Source organism: Pleurodeles waltl, chromosome 9 (genome assembly GCF_031143425.1).
Source record: "Pleurodeles waltl isolate 20211129_DDA chromosome 9, aPleWal1.hap1.20221129, whole genome shotgun sequence".
NCBI classification, from domain to species: domain Eukaryota; kingdom Metazoa; phylum Chordata; class Amphibia; order Caudata; family Salamandridae; genus Pleurodeles; species Pleurodeles waltl.
In genome coordinates this window covers 433998929-434019684 of record NC_090448.1, presented here as the reverse complement: position 1 = coordinate 434019684, position 20756 = coordinate 433998929, and positions in this window count along the sequence as shown.

Here is a 20756-nt window from a genome sequence, read left to right as displayed (position 1 = left end):
ATTGGTTACCACAGACAGCCAGTCCAAGGGACATTTTAAATTGGTCTACTCAAAAGCCTGTTAGGCAATTGGCAGGGTCCCCTCTGCTTACTTGGCATAATATTTGCAGTGATGGGGGGAGGTTTGTACCTGGTCCATAATAAGCTTCAGATTTGCTGAGCACCAAACTACCCTCCTACCATTGTTCTTTGGCCCTAGTTTTTGCCTGGGACCAAGTTCTCTTGGCTTAGTCTGTGAAGGCACTTTAAATTGTAGCGCCAAGGGGTTATGGTCACTGAAAACTGATGGAATCACTTCTAGCCTATAGGTCAGGGTAAAAAGGTTCTTAGAAACAAAAATGTAGTCAATTGTGGAGCTACAGCTCTGGCCGATAAAAGTTGGTGCCACCGCAATGTCTGGACAGGCTTTGGGGCTAACCAAGTCATGCACCAGAAGGAGGGCATAGAGGTGCCGTCCCCTTTGGGTTCAACCCTGGTTGATCTACTTCTCTACTAATGGGATCGAAAGGGAAATCGAGTGAGATGGATATATCTCTCAGTTTGGCATTGAAATCCCCTGCCAAAGGTACATTAAAGGGCCTGGCATTCACCTGAGCTCTATCAGCCAAGCAACTAATAGCTAGAGAGAGGTCATGAAAGGAAGAATTGTTGTTAGATGCAAAATCATTGTTATAATAATTCACCAAATAAATTCTTAACTTGCCACCCCAATGTACTACAAAAGCTTGAATTACAGCCAAGTCCATTGTTATTGGCAAGACCTTATACCCAGCACTAACCTTAAACCAGGCCACCAGGCCCCCTTTAGCACGACCTGAAGGAAAGGGGGTGGCAAGCTTACTAAAACTAATATGTCCATAAAAAAACCAATTCTGAAACAGCCCATAAAGATAATGCATAAAGATAATGTCGAAATGTGATATGACCAGCCGCCAACCCTTGACCTCTAACTTTGAGGCCAAACCGGCCACATTCCAACTAAGGAATTTCCAATTCTGAGGTTTATTGGTTGATGGACACATCTTAGATGGCAAAATTGCCAGTTCCCCTAAAACATTTACAGGTAGATTAATTTTGGATACAATCTGTGTGATGACAATATGTCCCTTCTCCACCAGTATCCCCTATCCAGTAGCTCTATTAGGCTCAATTTGGGGTGCCGGTCGTAGTCAATCCACCTCTTCCAGTTCACTCAAGACTGAGTAGCAATTGCTAAGTGGAAGATGACTTGGAAGGGAACTGCTCCTTGAACCCCATAAGGGGGCCTGATGTAAATTCTGGGAGTTCTCAATGTTCTGAGCATCTCTCGTGGGGGCTAAATGTTTGTTAAAAAAAAGCACAACAATAGAATTCTAATCTGTTTCAGCCTCACCATACTGGCATCAGTGAGTGCTAACATTTCCCTGGCAACATTCGGATCTCCAAAGTTGATAATCACAGGGTCTCCAGGTGCTTGTCTCCTCACTGAGCCAATACCACCCACAGAATCTCTTTAAAAAGGTCCCACTTACAATTTACATGCGTATTTAACCAAAAAGTAACTTAGGGCCAGATGTAGCAAACTTTTGCGAGTCGCAAATGGCCCGAATCGCAATTTGCGACCCCGCAAAATCGGAAATGGGATGCAAAAATCCCATTTCCGACTTGCAAAATGCGACGCAAGCCAATACCAACTCGCAAAAATAGCGACCCCATTTTGCGACCCTCAAATAGGAAGTCGCTATTTGCGAGTCGCAAACCATATGCAATAGCCACTCGCAAATTGCGACTAGTCACAAAAAGCCCATTTTGCACTTCCAATTTACCACTAACTCAAAGCAGGTGGTAACCAGAACCAAAGTATAAAAGGAGACCCAGAAGGCACCTGGGTTACTCAAGATGGCGGAGATATATGTGATAGCAAGGAGGAGAGCCCACGCCGCACAGCAGATGAGGAGGAGGAGCCAGAGACAGGAGAAGATATACAGAACCAGGCAGACACTTTTCCAACAAACTGAGGAGGAGATATATGATAAATACAGACTTAGCAGTGCAGCAATCCTAGATTTAATAGATCTACTCAATCTGCAGCTTCAACGCCAGACTCTGCGCGGCAGCGCCATCCCCACACATGTGCAAGTGCTATGCTCACTGCACCTCTTGGCCTCGGGTTGCTATCAGGGGGTCATTGCCGTGGCAGGTGGGGTATTCCAAAGTGCACTCTCACATTCCTAGATGCCATGCTCACACACATGTCAAGATACATATACCTACCCAGGAATGAGGCAGAAATCAACAGCACCAAGTTGGAATTCTACAGGATTGCCAACTTCCCCCATGTTATAGGGTGTGTAGACGGGACTCATATACAAATATGCCCTTCTGCAAATCTGGAATATCTGTTCCGCAACCGGAAGTGTACCCACTTACTGAACATCCAGGTGGTTGTTGACGCCCATTATGTTATCACTGACACGGTTGCCAAATTTCCAGGGAGTACACATGACTCCTACATTTTCAGGCACAGTGGGATACACCAACGCCTAGAACGTGGGGAGTTTGGAGACGGATACCTCCTAGGTATAGCTGAATACACCTTGAAGACATACACACAGGTCAATGTGAAACCCATCTATGCCCAGCTAACATTGTACATTTTGTGCCAAACAGGTGACAGTGCATATGCACTACGACCATGGATACTTACCCCGTACTTAACACCCAACAATGAGACAGAGAGGCGATACAACAGTGCACATAGGAGGACCCGAAATATTATAGAAAGGACCTTTGGACTGCTGAACGCAAGATTCAGATGCCGCCACAGAAGTGGAGGTGCCCTCCAGTATGCCCCAATAACAGCTTTCAAGATCGTTGGCGCATGCGCTATACTGCACAACATTGCCACCAGACGTGGGCTACCTCTCACCCCAGAAGACCCAGATTCGGTGGATGACGAGCAAGAGCTACCACATCGCCATCATGGGGATAGAAGCATTGCAAATCAAGACAGACAGAGACGGGACCACATTACAAACCAATACTTTGGAAGGTACGTGGCAACTGACACCACACTCACTAATGTCACAAACAAAGAGTCCAGGTGTGAAGTGGAACAAACAAGGACTTTAATAATGTGCACCAAAAAACTATTTACATAAACTACAGTTCAGGGGCTGTAAAAGTCCACCTGGCATGAGGACACATTAACCTCATGTGCCTCCAGTCAAGGACAGTGCGGAACTCACACTCTACGCCGTGCTCGCCCAGCATGGCTGGTTCCTGGTTCGTCTGCAGTGCCCTGCTGTGCGCTACCACTGCGCAACACCCTGGTGTCTGTGGCTGAGACACTGCTCACAGTAGAGCCCTCCTCACTGTCCTGCGGCGTGTCTGCCGCGCCCCTAGCCACCTGTCGTGCCTCCATAAGATCTACTGCGTGGCTGATACGTCCCAGCCCACGTGCCACATCGCTGGCAAAGTGGTCCATGTCCACCTGGAGGCTGACCGTGGGCCGTGACAGCCCAGTGGTGTTAACAGCCAGCCGGACGATGGAGGCAGACATGCGGTCCAGCCGGTGGATGAGCTGCCGGTCACGGCGCCTTGCACCCTCTCTCTCAGTGATAAGTTCTGACACCAGTTGTCTCATTGAGAGCGCAAGGTCACCAACATGGGTATTTAGCTGTTGCAGCTCAGTGTGGACCAGTTGCAGCCCTGTGGTCTGGTTGCGTTCCATGCGCTGCATGGCCCCTGATATGATTCTTATCCCTCTTGTCTGCAGGCGCTGACCACGTAGGAGTGCAGCCTCGGCGGCGGACATGGAGGCCTCCCCTGCCTCACCCTGTGGCAGTGGAGGGACATTAAGACGTCGCCTGCGACACGGTGGAGGTTCCGTGTCCTGTACACCGGCACTGTGGCTGGGACCGGGTGCTGGCTCACTCTCCAGTATGGCCACTGGTGCATCAGGAGGGGACTGTGTTTGGGTGGTGCAGGTTCCTGTGGTGGCTGGTCCTGAGTCCTGTGCTGGCTGGTGGCTGACCTGTGGCCCCTGGACGCTGTGGCTGGAGGTGGTGCCGTGTGGGAGACCTGTGGGACATAGGGAACTCACTGTCAGTATCTACCATCTGTTATCTGCTTCCTAATAAACTGTTGCCTATCAACTGCCTACTTGACTACATTGCCCATAATGCACCATGCAGGTGGTTGCTACTCTGAAATGGAGCTATTTTGGTTGTGCATGCTGCTTTGTACTAGGTGGGTGGGGGTATGGCAGATATGGGTGTACATGCATGTCTCATGGTACTCACCAGTTGATGGTCCTGGCGCTGACGTGTCCAGCTCTCCTATCCCGGATACTGCCTCTGGCTCCAAGGTCTCCTCCACTCTTTACTCCAAGGGTGTGGATGGTGGTATGGTGGATGGTCCCCCTCCAGTGCCCCTCATCTCCCGGAGCCGCCCTGCCACCCTTTCCTTGGTCCAGGAGCGCAGGTCATTCCGCCGTTTCTTCAGTTCCTCGATACTCCGGTGGCTCACACCCATTGAGTTGACTTTGTCCTGTAATTTAGTCCAAATCCGTCTTTTTTCCACCTCTGGCACACTGAGGGCTGCCCTCCCAAAAAGTTGTTTGTGGTGCTGGCAGCATTCCTCAGTCAGCACCTCCAGTTCTTTTTCAGCAAATTTAAATTTTCTCTTTCTAGGAGTTTCTGCCATTGTAGCTGATGTTCCTCCTGTTGGCTGTTCAGCAGTTTAAAATGGGTGTGGTCCTCCCTCCTCCCAGGTGTATAAGTAAACTTCCTGGCTGGGATGTCATCATCAAGAGCCAGGAAGTGTTTTCCAGAGTGTTCTGCTGCACCTGCATTCAATTTGCGGCACAGTCGCAATTTGCAACACCCACTTGCAATTTGCTTTTTCGTTTTTAGCGTGGTCACAAAAAGCGACCTCGCAAACAGCGGACTCGCAATCTGCGGTGCGACTTCATTTGCGAGTCGCAATATGAAGTCGCTTTTTCTTCTTGGATACCATTTAGCGAGTCAGAAATTGCAAGTCGCAACAACTCGCAATTTCCGACTCGCTAATTTTTTCCTACCTACATCTGGCCCTAAGTTCCTGTATGTATGTGAATGAACAGGAAGAGTGGCCTGCTGATTGATTGAGCTACATTCTCTACCCCCATTCTGTGAACCTGTAGAGGTTTGGGTAGCTACTCTAGAGAGGCAATTAGATCTCAGGACCATCCCCTAGCAGAGGGTGATCGAGGGCCCCTGACTGAGTTGGTACTCATGGTACTTCCAAGGGGTCCTTCTCTGACATTGAGACTAAATTACCCAAACTAGATTCTAGTGTTACTAATCGGCTATGGATGTGTTGCAGTTTAGAGTCCAGTAAATCATTAAACCAAATCTTCAGCGAGGTCCAAGGGTCAACATTTGGGGAGTGTGAAGGCACACTGAGAGTATCTTGAGTCAATGGCTGTGACTTTGGGGCAGATTTAAGTTTTGATTTAGCAATCCTCCTTCACCTTTTTGGTAATGGGCTAGAGTCAAAAGAGCCACACAGAGCATCTGCCACACCAAAACAATCAACAGTACTCACACCTACATCCCCAACTAAGTTGTCCAAAACCACCCCTTCCAGGTCCACACAAGGGGTTTGAATAACAGGGCCAATGGGGGAGTTTCATGCAGTGTATTTTTGGCAGAACCGATATTGTATGTAGTGGCAGGGCTCAAGAGCTTGCTGGGGAGCCTATATTCAAAATCCTCTGCCACTAAAGAGAGGCGGTGTTCTGCCAACTTGATTTCATTTGAAACCAAATCCACTGCGCATACCAGAAGATTATCAATGAACGACCGGGAATGAGGTTACAAAGTGGGCATAGAACCCATGGTCACCTTCCTTTTCCCCATTATGCAACAGGTCTTTAGGAAAAAAAGCTAATAAGATCTAGATATGCCTACAACAGTAATAGCCCAAATATATGCATCAAAAATTTAAAACCTAAAGAGTATGGGACCAGCCTAGCCTCTGCCGGTCTCTGCCAGGCTAAGAGTGGCCCATCTTGGCTCGGTCTTGGCCCGGGCACGCGCCCGGGTGCGTCCCGTGCTATGGGAATTGCGACCAAGATTTATGCGCCTCCGGGCGCGAGTGTCCCTACTAGCGGTGTCCCGCCGCAATGAAGTCTGGGCCCAAGAGTGCGCGGCCCCCGTCTGCATGGAGCTGGTAAGCGTCCCGTGCTGCAGAAAGTGCAACCAAGATTTATGCGCCTCCGGGCATGAGTGTCTGTACTAGCGGCATCCTGCTGCAATGAAGTTTGGGCCCAAGAGTGCGTGGCCCCCCTCTGCAGCAAGCCCCCGATGAAGTCTTTGAAAGCCTCCCACACTGCTATGTGAAAAATAACTGAGCAAGTGTTTGGTCTCATTGTGACCGGACGGGTTTCAAGGACGACTAGAAGAGATATAGTTGGTTTGTCTTGGATGTGATTTATTAGAGTTTTATGATTCAATAATACTTCATATAAGTTTTTCTTGTGCTGTTTAATTTTTCTGTTTGTTGTCCTTTTCCTGGATTTTTCACCTCTTCCTTGGTTTTCTCGCTGGCAGGGCTCCCAGGAAGCGCATGTGAGGGAAAGAACAAGAAAAGTATATGTAAGTTCCTTTTCTTCTGGTGCCTCTTTCCTTCTTCCCTACGCTTTACTTTTCTTTCTTCTCCTTCATATTGTAGGTACCTTTTCTCTCTCTTTCTCTGGACTTTTTCTCTCTCTCTCTCTCTCTCTCTCTCTCTCTCTCTCTCTCACCTCTTCTATCTGTAGTGCTCTATGTCTCTCTTATTTCCTAGAAGTATCTTCTATTATCCAGTCCTTTCTTCGCTTCTTCTTTTCCACTGCATTTTCCCCGGGTCTCTCTGTGTTTGTAGTTTCGGTTTCGTATATCTTCTTCCCCTTCTTTCCTTTCTAGTTTCCTGCCTGTTTTCGTTCTGACTCCTTTCCAAAAAAAAATTAATCACCTTGGTTACCTGCCTTAGATTTGTTTCCTACTGTTGGGTAGCTTTCCTTGGTTTTGGTATTATCTTGCGTGGGTTTTTTCCTTGGGTTTTCTTTCCTACTCCTCCCGACTGCACGCTCCCTCTTCTCCTTCCTGTTTCCGCTGGTCTGCACTGTTCCTTCCTCCAGCGCCGCTGGTAACTGCTCCTCCGTTGTTCGCCTTCCTCCTCACAACTACCAGCCTTTAAACTCCTCGAAGTCCCGCCTTTGTTGCCAGAAGTGATCCCTGATTGGCTTTGTCTGCTTGAGGAGCCGGAACACGGGTGGCAGCGCCAGCACAAGTCGGGTTTGTTCACGGGCCACATCGGGACGGCCCATCACACTCATATACCATTAAGTTTCATCTGATATGAAGACTTTGAATTTCCCATCCATCCATCACCAGGCATTGATTCACTAGCCATCTCCTTTTCTGCCCAGTGTGAGTGAGCACTTGTGCTGAATGATTGGAGATGCCCCTTGCCAGAATTTGGACCTGCCCACCTTCCACCAGAATAATAACTGGTTTTAGGAATGAATTCAAATGGGAAAACCTTTTATGTGCATCAGAGTAAAAGGTACACTGTTTCTTGCCTGTGTTAATGTGGTGCATACATCATTCATGCCCACAGTGGTGATGAATTTGGCCAGGGGTGTGCGAAAGTAGCCTCTTTCTAGCCTTGTTACCCCCACTTTTGGCCTGTTTGTGAGTATATGTCAGGGTGTTTTCACTGTCTCACTGGGATCCTGCTAGCCAGGGCCAAGTGCTCATAGTGAAACCCCTATGTTGTCAGTATGTTTGTAATGTGTCACTGGGACCCTGCTAGCCAGGACCCCAGTGCTCATAAGTTTGTGGCCTATAGGTATGTGTTCCCTGTGTGATGCCTAACTGTCTCACTGAGGTTGTGCTAACCAGAAACTCAGTGTTTATGCTCTCTCTGCTTTAAAAAATTTGTCACTAACAGGCTGGTGACTAAATTAACCAATTCACTTTGGCATACTGGTACACCCATATAATTCCCTAGTATACGGTACTGAGGTACCCAGGGTATTGGGGTTCCAGGAGATCCCTTTGGGCTGCAGCATTTCTTTTGTCACCCATAGGGAGCTCTGACAATTCTTACACAGGCCTGCCACTGAAGCCTGCGTGAAATAACGTCCACGTTATTTCACAGCCATTTACCACTGCACTTAAGTAACTTATAAGTCACCTATATGTCTAACCTTCACCTGGTGAAGGTTGGGTGCAAAGTTACTTAGTGTGTGGGCACCCTGGCACTACCCAAGGTGCCCCCACATTGTTCGGGGCAAATTCCCCGGACTTTGTGAGTGCGGGGACACCATTACACGTGTGCACTGTACGTAGGTCACTACCTATGTACAGCGTCACAATGGTAACTCCGAACATGGCCATGTGACATGTCTAAGATCATGGAATTGTCACCCCAATGCCATTCTGGCACTGGGGGGACAATTCCATGATCCCCCGGGTCTCTAGCACAGAACCAGGGTACTGCCAAACTGCCTTTTCAGGGTTTGCACTGCAGCTGCTGCCAACCCCTCAGACAGGTTTCTGCCCTCCTGGGGTCCAGGCAGCCCTGGCCCAGGAAGGCAGAACAAAGGACTTCCTCTGAGGGAGGGTGTAACACCCTCTCCCTTTGGAAATAGGTGTGAAGGCTGAGGAGGAGTAGCCACCCCCAGCCTCTGGAAATGCTTTGATGGGCACAAATGGTGCCCATCTCTGCATAAGCCAGTCTACCGGTTCAGGGATCCCCCAGCCCTGCTCTGGTGCAAAACTGGACAAAGGAAAGGGGAGTGACCACTCCCCTGACCTGCACCTCCCAGGGGAGGTGCTCAGAGCTCCTCCAGTGTGTCCCAGACCTCTGCCATCTTGGAAACAGAGGTGTTTGTGGCACACTGGACTCCTCTGAGTGGTCAGTGCCAGCAGGTGAGGTCAGAGGCTCCTTCTGATAGGCTCTTACCTCTCATGGTAGCCAATCCTCCTTCCTAGGTAGCCAAACCTCCTTTTCTGGCTATTTAGGGTTTCTGCTTTGGGGATCTCACCAGATAACGAATGCAAGAGCTTACCAGAGTTCCTCTGCATCTCCCTCTTCACCTCCTGCCAAAGGATCGAACGCTGACTGCTCAGGACGCCTGCAAAACCACAACAAAGTAGCAAGACGACTACTAGCAACCTTGTAACGCTTCATCCTGCCGGCTTTCTCAGCTGTTTCCAGGTGGTGCATGCTCTGGGGGTAGCCTGCCTCCTCTCTGCACCAGGAGCTCTGAAGAAATCTCCCGTGGGTCGACGGAATCTTCCCCCTGCAACCGCAGGCACCAAAAGACTGCATCACTGGTCCTCTGGGTCCCCTCTCATCACAACGAGCGTGGTCCCCGGAACTCAGTAACTCTGTCCAAGTGACTCCCACAGTCCAGTGACTTTTCAGTCCAAGTTTGGTGGAGGTAAGTCATTGTCTCCCTACGCTTGACTGCATTGCTGGGTACCACGTGATTTGCAGCTGCTCCGGCTCCTGTGCATTCTTCCAGGATTTCCTTTGTGCACAGCCAAGCCTGGGTCCCTGACTCTCTAACCTGCAGTGCACAACCTTCTGAGTTGTCCTCCGGCGTCGTGGGACTCCCTTTTGTGACTTCGCATGGACTCCAGTTCACTATTCTTCCAAGTGCCTGTTCAGCTACTTCTGCGGGTGCTGCCTGCTTTTGTGAGGGCTCCCTGAGTTGCTGGGCACCCCCTCTGTCTCCTCCTCCAAGTGGCGACATCCTGGTCCCTCCTGGGCCACAGTAGCACCCGAAAACTCTTACAGCAACCCTTGCAACTAGCAAGGCTTGTTTGTGGTCTTTCTGCATGGGAACACCTCTGCAAGCTTTACCGCAACGTGGGACATCCATCCTCCAAAGGGGAAGTTCCTAGTCCTCTTCTTTCTTGCAGAACTCTAAGCTTCCTTCAACAGGTGGCAGCTTCCTTGCACTCTCAGCTGGCATTTCCTGGGCTCCTGCCCACTCTCGACACTGTCACAACTATTGGACTTGGTCCCCTTGTCTTATAGGTACTCAGGTCCGGAAATCCACTGTTATTGCATTGCTGGTGTTTGTTCTTCCTGCAGAATCCCCCTATCACGACTTCTGTGCTCTCTGGGGGTAGTAGGTGCACTTTACACCTACCTTTCAGGGTCTTTGGGTGGGCTATTTTTCTAACCCTCACTGTTTTCTTACAGTCTCAGCGACCCTCTACAAGCTCAGATAGGTTTGGGGTCCATTTGTGGTTCGCATTCCACTTTTGGACTATATGGTTTGTGTTGCCCCTATACCTAGGTGCTCCTATTGCAATCTACTGTAACTTTACACTGCTTGCATTACTTTTCTTGCTATTACCTCCATAATTTAGTTTTGTGTACATATATCTTGTGTATATATCTTATCCTCATACTGAGGGTACTCACTGAAATACTTTAGGCATATTCTCATAAAAATAAAGTACCTTTATTTTTAGTACTTCTGTGTATTGTGTTTTCTTATGATATTGTGCATATGTCACCAGTGGTATAGTATGAGCTATACATGTCTCCTAGTTCAGCCTAAGCTGCTTTGCCATAGCTACCTTCTATCAGCCTAAGCTGCTAGAAACACCTATTCTACACTAATAAGGGATAACTGGACCTGGCACAAGGTGTAATTACCTCTGGTACTCACTACAAGCCAGGCCAGCCTCCTACAAGGGGTGTGGGACCTCTTTGATTTAGTGTGTCCTCCCTATGCTGTACATTTGCAAACACACCATTACATTTCCCCATTGGAAATTAGAACATGAGGTGGCCTAGTCATTCTAGGAAGGTGGCAATCAGTTGGAGGTGTGCATGCTCATCGTATATGCACCAGTAGCTGCGGTATCACACCCTCAAGAGGATCCTACTTTGTACCTATTGCTGTAAAAGTGAGACAACTTTTTTTATAAGTATCACCACTCCATGTGACCCCCTCATGAGCCCAGCATGCAAGACTGTCAAAAACCCTTGTTGCATGAGAAAGGTGCGTTTTGTTCCAACGAGGTTGGTTTCTGGTTTTAGTAGAATTTCTTCATAATAATGTTTGGTTGTCTTAAGTAGTGCCTCTCATTTGATTTTGCTTCATAAGGCATTGACATTTCAGGTTGTAATATATAATAGCCTTAAATATAGTGTCTACTGATTTGCCTGCCATATAGGTTTGTGTAGTAAGTACATTGGCATAAGCCTTGTCCCGTTGTCTCAGTGTTTGGTGCTGCGCTGTTGTAGAGAAGTCATGTGTAATAGGTTAAAACTGTAAACAAAAGCCAGCCCACCACCAAAACTCCACTCAACCTGCACTTCTAAAACTCAAAGCATATGTTGACGGAGACATAAAGGGACTCTGTCGTGAGTATCCCTTAGAAAACACTGTATCACAATATCCCCAGAATATCCCTTATCTTATCCATACAATTGCCATTCAAATTCTAACAGTTTAGCAAAGAAGCCAGCTTGTTGCCCTAATCTTCTCTTTCTTCTCCGCCAGTAAAGGATATCATCTAATGCCTGACCCAACATTTTTAACCATAATTTTATGAGAGTGATCAAGAAGAAAGGAAATTCTATGTGATAAAGATACTCCAAGAAGATGATTGTGTCACAGTTCAGGCTTCTTGGAAGGAGTTTGTATTCTTGATCTGTATCACTTGTATGGGAATATCTAGCTTTCTGGTTGCACCTCACTGAACCCCTCTGACAGTCTTTTTATTGTCCTCTCCACTTACCTTGCTTCACAATTATCTCACAGTTTAGTTTCTTCAGCATTGTTGTTTCATTCCATCTATTGTTCTCCTGGGCATTACTCGTAGTTTGCCATAGGGATGCTTTATCCATTTCTGGACCCTGCCCCGAGAGGTCACCCTCTCCTTAACCTAGTCCCAGGATGCCTCTAGGATGACAAAGGAAAACATCTTGCCCTGGAAGTTGACCTTTAATTTGCCAGGAATCATTACAACATTCAAGCTACATAGCTCTTGTTGTTTGTTGAACTGTAAGAAAGGAGCATCTCTGTTGCTGCACTCAGAGGGTATAATACCGAAACAACACAATTTTATCAGATTGTAGAGTGGCTGCTCCTACCTGCCTGACAGTTTTTAGCATAGCATCGCTATCCATATAGTTTAAAAAGTGTGCAACTAACAGAAGTGTGCAACTGACAAGACAAGCCTAAGTCCCAGTGTAAAGCTTGGGTATCAGTGTCCAATGGGTCCTCTCTAGGACAAAGCAATGAGATAGTTCTTCAGCAGCTATCCAGAACTTTGGTAATGTTGTGATGATTTGTGCAGAGGTTGTTCCCTCCAGTACCTCTGGTATCCCCATGATACACAGGTTATTCTTGCAGGCTCATTCCTCAGAATCTTCCACTCTGTCTTTCAATTGCCACACTGTGACCGAAAGGTGAGCAACAGGGCCTTTTTTTAGGTTAAGTGTCCCCCCCTTGACATTTGGCCCTGGCCTATGTTACCCTATCTACTATGCTGTGGAGCACTCATGTGATCAGAGGCCACATCCAACTGCATCTTTTCTATTCTGCATTTGAGTGATGTTCTGGTCTCTTCTATGAACCGTAGTATGATTCCAGTTGTGGGTGTGCATTTAGGGCCTGATTTATGAAAAATACAATGTTATTTTGTAACTTCACGCCGCTTTTGTGTCAAAAAATGATGCAAAGGCGGCACAAACTTTTCATAAATTAGGCCCTTAGTATCTCCAGAGGATACAGCTGCCTGTGGATCAACAAGCACATTCGGTGAGGCCCTACCATATGTGTGCTGGGTATTCCTTGTTTCTGACCATGGTGTTGACAGCTGGTTGCTGACTACAGAGATGGTTGATGGTTAGGTTCACTCAGACAGATTACTATTGCGTTTCAGCAAGGATGTTGGAGGGTATTACCCATCCTCTCTCACCCAGCAAATAAGTGTCAAGCTCCTACAGTGTTTCGCTTACCCTAAAACTGTCAGTATCTCTGCAGTGAACAGGAATGATGCCCATGCCCCAAGTCAAATTCAATAACAAAATATTAACTTTTATAGGTGCAGGTGTTGTTGAAGTCAATATGCTGTTCACGTGAGTTGGTTGGTAATTGAATTCAAAAATAAATCACAGGATGAGGGCGCCCTACTCCAATGTTCCCACTTTCATCATTACATAAAGGTTGATTCTACTGTTTTCCTGCTGGAGCTGCTACTTAATACTGATACATAGCTGGAGTGACAAAGCAGAGCTTTGTCCAGCCCCAATGAGTGAACATGAGATGTCTCACCTTTGGAAAACAACAGTCAAATGTGTGCTTTTTTCCCCAATTGAAGAGGTGCCTTCAGGGCCGTTCAGGATGCTGTTATGTGCAAAAGCGTTAGGCATGAGGTTAAGAATAACTTTTCATTTTTCTGTGTCAGAGAGCCTTTATTTCTTTGCTATGCCTGCATCTCGGGGCTTTGGTCAACAGAATATCGTTGGGCACCTGGGTTGCTCTTGTTTCTCGTTGGGGTTCTCTTTTAGGGAAGCCAGATAGAATATGAATCCACCATCAGCAAAGTCAATCTGACTAGTGCAGTGCTTGGAGAGGGCGGTCCTTCCAAAGAGAAGGAGAGGGGAGCCATATTCGCTCCTCTGAGTTATTTTGTGTATCTATCGGCAGTCACTGAGACTAACTGTTGCACATTTACTTGGGCACCAGGGTACCCATGCAGCATATGCTCCTTCTGTGTCGACAGCCTTTCCTCCAATCCACTGGGTTGTTTTTTAGGCTCCCGAGGCCACGGTGATACACTTTACCAAGTGGCCAGCTGTAGGAGGCTGGACTGGCTTGTGGTGAGTACCAAGGGGTACTTGCACCTTGCACCAGGCCCAGTTATCCCTTATTAGTGTATAGGGTGTCTAGCAGCTTAGGCTGATAGATAATGGTAGCTTAGCAGAGCAGCTTAGGCTGAACTAGGAGACGTGTGAAGCTACTACAGTACCACTTAGTGTCATATGCACAATATCATAAGAAAACACAATACACAGTTATACTAAAAATAAAGGTACTTTATTTTTATGACAATATGCCAAAGTATCTTAGAGTGTACCCTCAGTGAGAGGATAGGAAATATACACAAGATATATATACACAATAGCAAAAATATGCAGTATAGTCTTAGAAAACAGTGCAAACAATTTATAGTTACAATAGGATGCAATGGGGAAACATAGGGATAGGGGCAACACAAACCATATACTCCAGAAGTGGAATGCGAACCACGAATGGACCCCAAACCTATGTGACCTTGTAGAGGGTCGCTGGGACTATTAGAAAATAGTGAGAGTTAGAAAAATAACCCTCCCCAAGACCCTGAAAAGTGAGTGCAAAGTGCACTAAAGTTCCCCTAAGGACAAAGAAGTCGTGTTAGAGGAATAATGCAGGAAAGACACAAACCAGCAATGCAACAACTGTGGATTTCCAATCTAGGGTACCTGTGGAACAAGGGGACCAAGTCCAAAAGTCACAAGCAAGTCGGAGATGGGCAGATGCCCAGGAAATGCCAGCTGCGGGTGCAAAGAAGCTTCGACTGGACAGAAGAAGCTGAGGTTTCTGCAGGAACGAAAAGGGCTAGAGACTTCTCCTTTGGTGGACGGATCCCTCTTGCCTTGGAGAGTCGTGCAGAAGTGTTTTCCCGCCAGAAGGACGCCAACAAGCCTTGCTACATGCAAATCGTGCATTTGGCGTTTTTGGACGCTGCTGGGGCCCAGGAGGGACCAGGAGGTCGCAAATTGTACCTGAAGAGAGAAGGGGCGTTGAGCAAGACAAAGAGCCCTCACTGAAGCAGGTAGCACCCGGGGAAGTGCCAGAAACAGGCACTACAAGGATGCGTGAAACGGTGCTTGCCGAAGTTGCACAAAGGAGTCCCACGTCGCCGGAGACCAACTTAGAAAGTCGTGCAATGCAGGTTAGAGTGCCGTGGACCCAGGCTTGGCTGTGCACAAAGGATTTCCGCCAGAAGTGCACAGGGGCCGGAGTAGGTTGCAAAGTCGCGGTTCCCAGCAATGCAGCCCAGCGAGGTGAGGCAAGGACTTACCTCCACCAAACTTGGACTGAAGAGTCACTGGACTGTGGGGGTCACTTGGACAGAGTTGCTGGATTCGAGGGACCTCGCTCATCGTGCTGAGAGGAGACCCAAGGGACCGGTAATGCAGCTTTTTGGTGCCTGCGGTTGCAGGGGGAAGATTCCGTCGACCCACGGGAGATTTCTTCGGAGCTTCTGGTGCAGAGAGGAGGCAGGCTACCCCCACAGCATGCACAAGCAGGAAAACAGTCGAGAAGGCGGCAGGATCAGCGTTACAGAGTTGCAGTAGTCGTCTTTGCTACTATGTTGCAGGTTTGCAGGCTTCCAGCGCGGTCAGCGGTCGTTTCCTTATCAGAAGGTGAAGAGGGAGATGCAGAGGAACTCGGATGAGCTCTTGCATTCGTTATCTGAAGTTTCCCCAGAGACAGAGACCCTAAATAGCCAGAAAAGAGGGTTTGGCTACCTAGGAGAGAGGAGAGGCTACTAACACCTGAAGGAGCCTATCACAAGGAGTCTCTGACGTCACCTGGTGGCACTGGCCACTCAGAGCAGTCCAGTGTGACAGCAGCACCTCTGTTTCCAAGATGGCAGAGGTCTGGAGCACACTGGAGGAGCTCTGGACACCTCCCAGGGGAGGTGCAGGTCAGGGGAGTGGTCACTCCCCTTTCCTTTGTCCAGTTTCGCGCCAGAGCAGGGGCTAAGGGGTCCTTGAACCGGTGTAGACTGGCTTATGCAGAATTGGGCACATCTGTGCCCAACAAAGCATTTCCAGAGGCTGGGGGAGGCTACTCCTCCCCTGCCTTCACACCATTTTCCAAAGGGAGAGGGTGTCACACCCTCTCTCAGAGGAAGTTCTTTGTTCTGCCATCCTGGGCCAGGCCTGGCTGGACCCCAGGAGGGCAGATGCCTGTCTGAGGGGTTGGCAGCAGCAGCAGCTGCAGTGAAACCCCAGGAAGGGCAGTTTGGCAGTACCAGGGTCTGTGCTACAGACCACTGGGATCATGGGATTGTGCCAACTATGCCAGGATGGCATAGAGGGGGCAATTCCATGATCATAGACATGTTACATGGCCATATTCGGAGTTACCATTGTGAAGCTACATATAGGTAGTGACCTATATGTAGTGCACGCGTGTAATGGTGTCCCCGCACTCACAAAGTTCAGGGAATTGGCTCTGAACAATGTGGGGGCACCTTGGCTAGTGCCAGGGTGCCCTCACACTAAGTAACTTTGCACCTAACCTTTACCAGGTAAAGGTTAGACATATAGGTGACTTATAAGTTACTGAAGTGCAGTGTAAAATGGCTGTTAAATAACGTGGACGTTATTTCACTCAGGCTGCAGTGGCAGGCCTGTGTAAGAATTGTCAGAGCTCCCCATGGGTGGCAAAAGAAATGCTGCAGCCCATAGGGATCTCCTGGAACCCCAATACCCTGGGTACCTCAGTACCATATACTAGGGAATTATAAGGGTGTTCCAGTAAGCCAATGTAAATTGGTGAAAATGGTCACTAGCCTGTTAGTGACAATTTGAAAGTAATGAGAGAGCATAACCACTGAGGTTCTGGTTAGCAGAGCCTCAGTGAGACAGTTAGGCACCACACAGGGAACATGTACATGCACACCTATGAGCACTGGGGCCCTGTGTGACAGGGTCCCAGTGACACATACATATAGGCCACAAACCTATGAGCACTGGGGTCCTGACCAGCAGGATCCCAGTGACACATAACAACCATACTGAAAACATAGTGTTTTCACTATGAGCACTGAGGCCTGGCTATCAGGATCCCAGTGAGACAGTGAAAACAGTGACAAACACCCTGACATACACTCACAAACAGGCCAAAAGTGGGGGTAACAAGGCTAGAAAGAGGCTACCTTCTCACACCAGCTACCTTCACTCTGCTCAGGGCAGGCTGCCACTGTTTCCACAGCTCCTGCCAAGTCAACAAGCTCAAACATGGATTTCTTGTGACTCTCGCAATATCAGCAGAACAGGATGGCCGAGGTAAAGTCCTGATTTGTTCATATGTTGGCAGATGTTTGAGGGTGGCGGTCAAGGTGCTCTTTCATAGCGTGTCCACCATTTTGTTGCACCACCAATGTCACTTCTTTGTTATTTTAATTGTGCTGCCCGGAATTACCACCTTATATACCACATAGACGAAAGTGAGGTGCCTAGCCCTCATTTAAGAGGTGTCAGTAATCGCTGCAGGTACTCTTAAATAAGGTTATCATACTTAAGAGGTCCATGTAAATGCTGCAGGAACTCTTAAATATGGTTATCAGGGGTAAATTCTGCATCTTTACTGAAATTTAAAACATTCGTTATTAGTTGTCAAAATCATTGCTGGTATGAGTTTCAATGTATTATTTATTTCCTTCAGGTCTAGCTCCACACAAATAGTACGGATTATGCAAATGTAAGAACATTTTATTTTTAAAGTGCTGAAAGATAAAAAGATGAGAATTAACACCCAAATTTCGTTTGGTCTTTGCAGTTTCTGGAGGACTTAGATGTGTGTACCAATTTAAAAGTGCCAATTAAATCTAAGCCTGAAAGATGTAGAGAGCCACTTTCTAAAACAAGGGCTTTGAATCGGACCGAAGGCAGAGAAGCAAGGCTTTACTACATTTCCTAGTCTTATGCTTTAGGACCAGTGGCCACAGAATCCGCCTTCTTTCCTCCACAGTGTAGGAACATAAAAACATGAAGTGTAGCATGGACTGCGTTATCCAAACGTACATGTGCAATGACCTGTACTGACTGTTGTTAGTCAGTTATTTAGTGTAGGCAAAATTCCAAGCCTGCTTATTAGGTAGAGACTTTATTTTCCCTACGGAAATAATGTGTTTAAGTACGAATCGTGGGTGGGCCATCTTTAGAAGGCGAGCTGCCATGTGTGCCTGCAGAGCTCTAATGTTCCCAAACGTCAGAGCATCCTATATTTTAAAGAGTGGTGGAAACATGGTCCAACCAGAGCAATTTTCTCGAGCTTTTGCTTGCCAACTTTTTCAAGAGCGCTAATTGATACCTGATCAGGCAATTGTCGGTTCACAACCTGACCAATTATAGAATAGACTTGATGGAGATCAGTGATTCCACACCATAAAAGTCGAACCGAGACTTGAGAGCCACCGTTGGTGTGCAAGGGCCTAGGTGTAGTATCTGTTCCAAAAAGCAATTCTCCTCCCCTACCAGATTTGAAGCGGTTCTGCACCCCCCACCCCCATTCGGACCCCTCTGAACCAAAAGACACTGCTTTAGCTGTGTAGAAGCAGGTGGTTGGTTCTAGAGACCTTTGTTCAAAGTTATTTGCAAAACAAATATTTGCACAGGTGCTCCACTCCACTTGGAAGTAAATCTTTCAGTAGTAGAAATGGCAGGTCCTCTGATCTCTATCATGGCAGTGCTGAAGTGCCACTCAGTCCTGCATGTTCATGTATGTCTAATTTTGGCCAGAAATATAGAAAGTTTCACCATTAAGGGTCTGTGTACTGTGTATTCTACATGTCGATTGGCATAGTTTTTTTTAAGGGCGAGCGCAAAGCACTCCGTCCCGTGTTGTAATCTTTCTTTGGGCTTCAAACCACACCCATGTCACATCAGTTTCTTTCATTGGTTCGTGAGATTGCCTTTTAAAATCTGCTTGCTTTCATTAGTGAAAGGCATGCATAAGTCATGCCTTTTCCGGTGTTTAGCCTTCCTCCAACCCAGCGACCAAGTACTGAAAACATACGAGGCTCCATTTTTTCTGTTCAGTTTCTGGACTACTTTTTCTCCTTTTTCACAGCACGATCTCGCTTGGCAGAAGTGGAGCACTTTGCATGACATCGACCTTGTCACATAGGTGATTGCACTTTTGACGGTTACATGGAAAACTTTTATTTCCCTTTGTGTGTCTGCTTTGCGCTGATGGCGGCCGTCAGCTCTCTTATGTGAAACTTTTCAGTTTATATGGCAAGAAAAGTCCACTTAGTTATGTGAAACTGTTTTATTTTCATTTTCAATTTATGTGGCAAGAAAAGTCCGGTTAGGAGTTTACAATGCTAATTGCTCTAGCTCAAGCAAACGCGAGACCGGTTACATTGCAAATGCTTGTTATTGTTTTCCGAGCAGTTAGACATTTTTCAGATGCCAAAATGGTGAAAAAAGTGCACGCAGCAAGAAAAGGTGAAAACCCAATATAGAGCTGGATTGAGGATCCCCCCTGTGAAGGTCTGAGTCTTGGGCTTGTTTCCTGGCCAAACCTCTTGTCTGTAACCTGAAATTCAGCTAATCTCGTCTGAATCATTTTTTAAATTATAGTCATAAATTCATCAAAGACATGTGCAAATGTTCTTCAAATACACTATTCGGCACTACTTATTTGCAAAGGTCCCTGTTGGGCCAACTCTAAACAATGGAAATGTCATCACACTGTACACAAAGACGTTTCTCGAGAGTATTTAAAAACTAACATTTATTTCAGATTTACAAACTATTCTTAGGTGTTGAACAGCACTAGTAAACAAAGCATTTCAATTTACACCGTGCGTCATAAAATCTCAACATATTGGGCCACTTCTCTCAAAAGTATCGTGGGAAAGTCCGTCCACAGGCCCGTATTTATACTCCGTTTGTGCCGAATTAGCGTCGTTTTTTTCGACGCAAATTCGGCGCAAAACTAACGCCATATTTATACTTTGGCGTTAGACGCGTCTAGCGCCAAAGTATGGGCAAATAGCGTCATTTTTTTGCGTGAACGCCTTCCTTGCGTTAATGAGATGCAAGGAAGGCGTTCCCGTCTAAAAAAATTACGGCGACGCAAATGCGTCGTATTTATACTCCCGGGCAAAAATCACGCCCGGGAGGTGGCGGGTCAAAAAAACCTGCATTTGCGCCACTATTTAACGCCTGGGTCAGGGTAGGCGTTAAGGGGCCTGTGGGCTCAAAATGAGCCCACAGGTGCCCTCCCATGCCCCCAGGGACCCCCCCTGCCACCCCTGCCCACCCCAGGAGGACACCCAAGGATGGAGGGACCCACCCCAGGGACATTCAGGTAAGTTCAGGTAAGTATAATTTTTTATATTTTGTAATTTTTTTTGGGTGGCATAGGGGGGCCTTACTTGTGCCCCCCTACATGCCACTATGCCCAATGACCATGCCCAGGGGACATAAGTCTCCTGGGCATGGCCATTGGGCAAGGGGGCATGACTCCTGTCTTTACTAAGACAGGAGTCATTTAAATGGCGTCTGGGCGTCGAAAATAATGGCGCAAATCGGGTTGAGGCGTTTTTTTTGCCTCAACCTGACTTGCCCCATTTTAAGACGCCCTAACGCCATTTTCCCCCTACGCCGGTCTACGTGTTTTTTTTCCACGCACACCAGGCAGCGCCGGTCTGCTAGCGCCGGCTAACGCCATTCCATAAATACGGCGCCCGCATGGCGCTTCAGAATGGCGTTAGACGGCGCTAAATTTTTTGACGCTAAACTGCGTTAGCGCAGTTTAGCGTCAAAAAGTATAAATATGGGCCACAGTGTCCCGCCTCATTCTATTTTATTTTTATGTTGCTTGGGTTATTTTTATGTTGCTGTGGTTACGAGCAGTCATGCACAACCGATAAAGAAATCTCCCGTCTTGGGCCAGGATTACAACATTAGCTTGTCTCT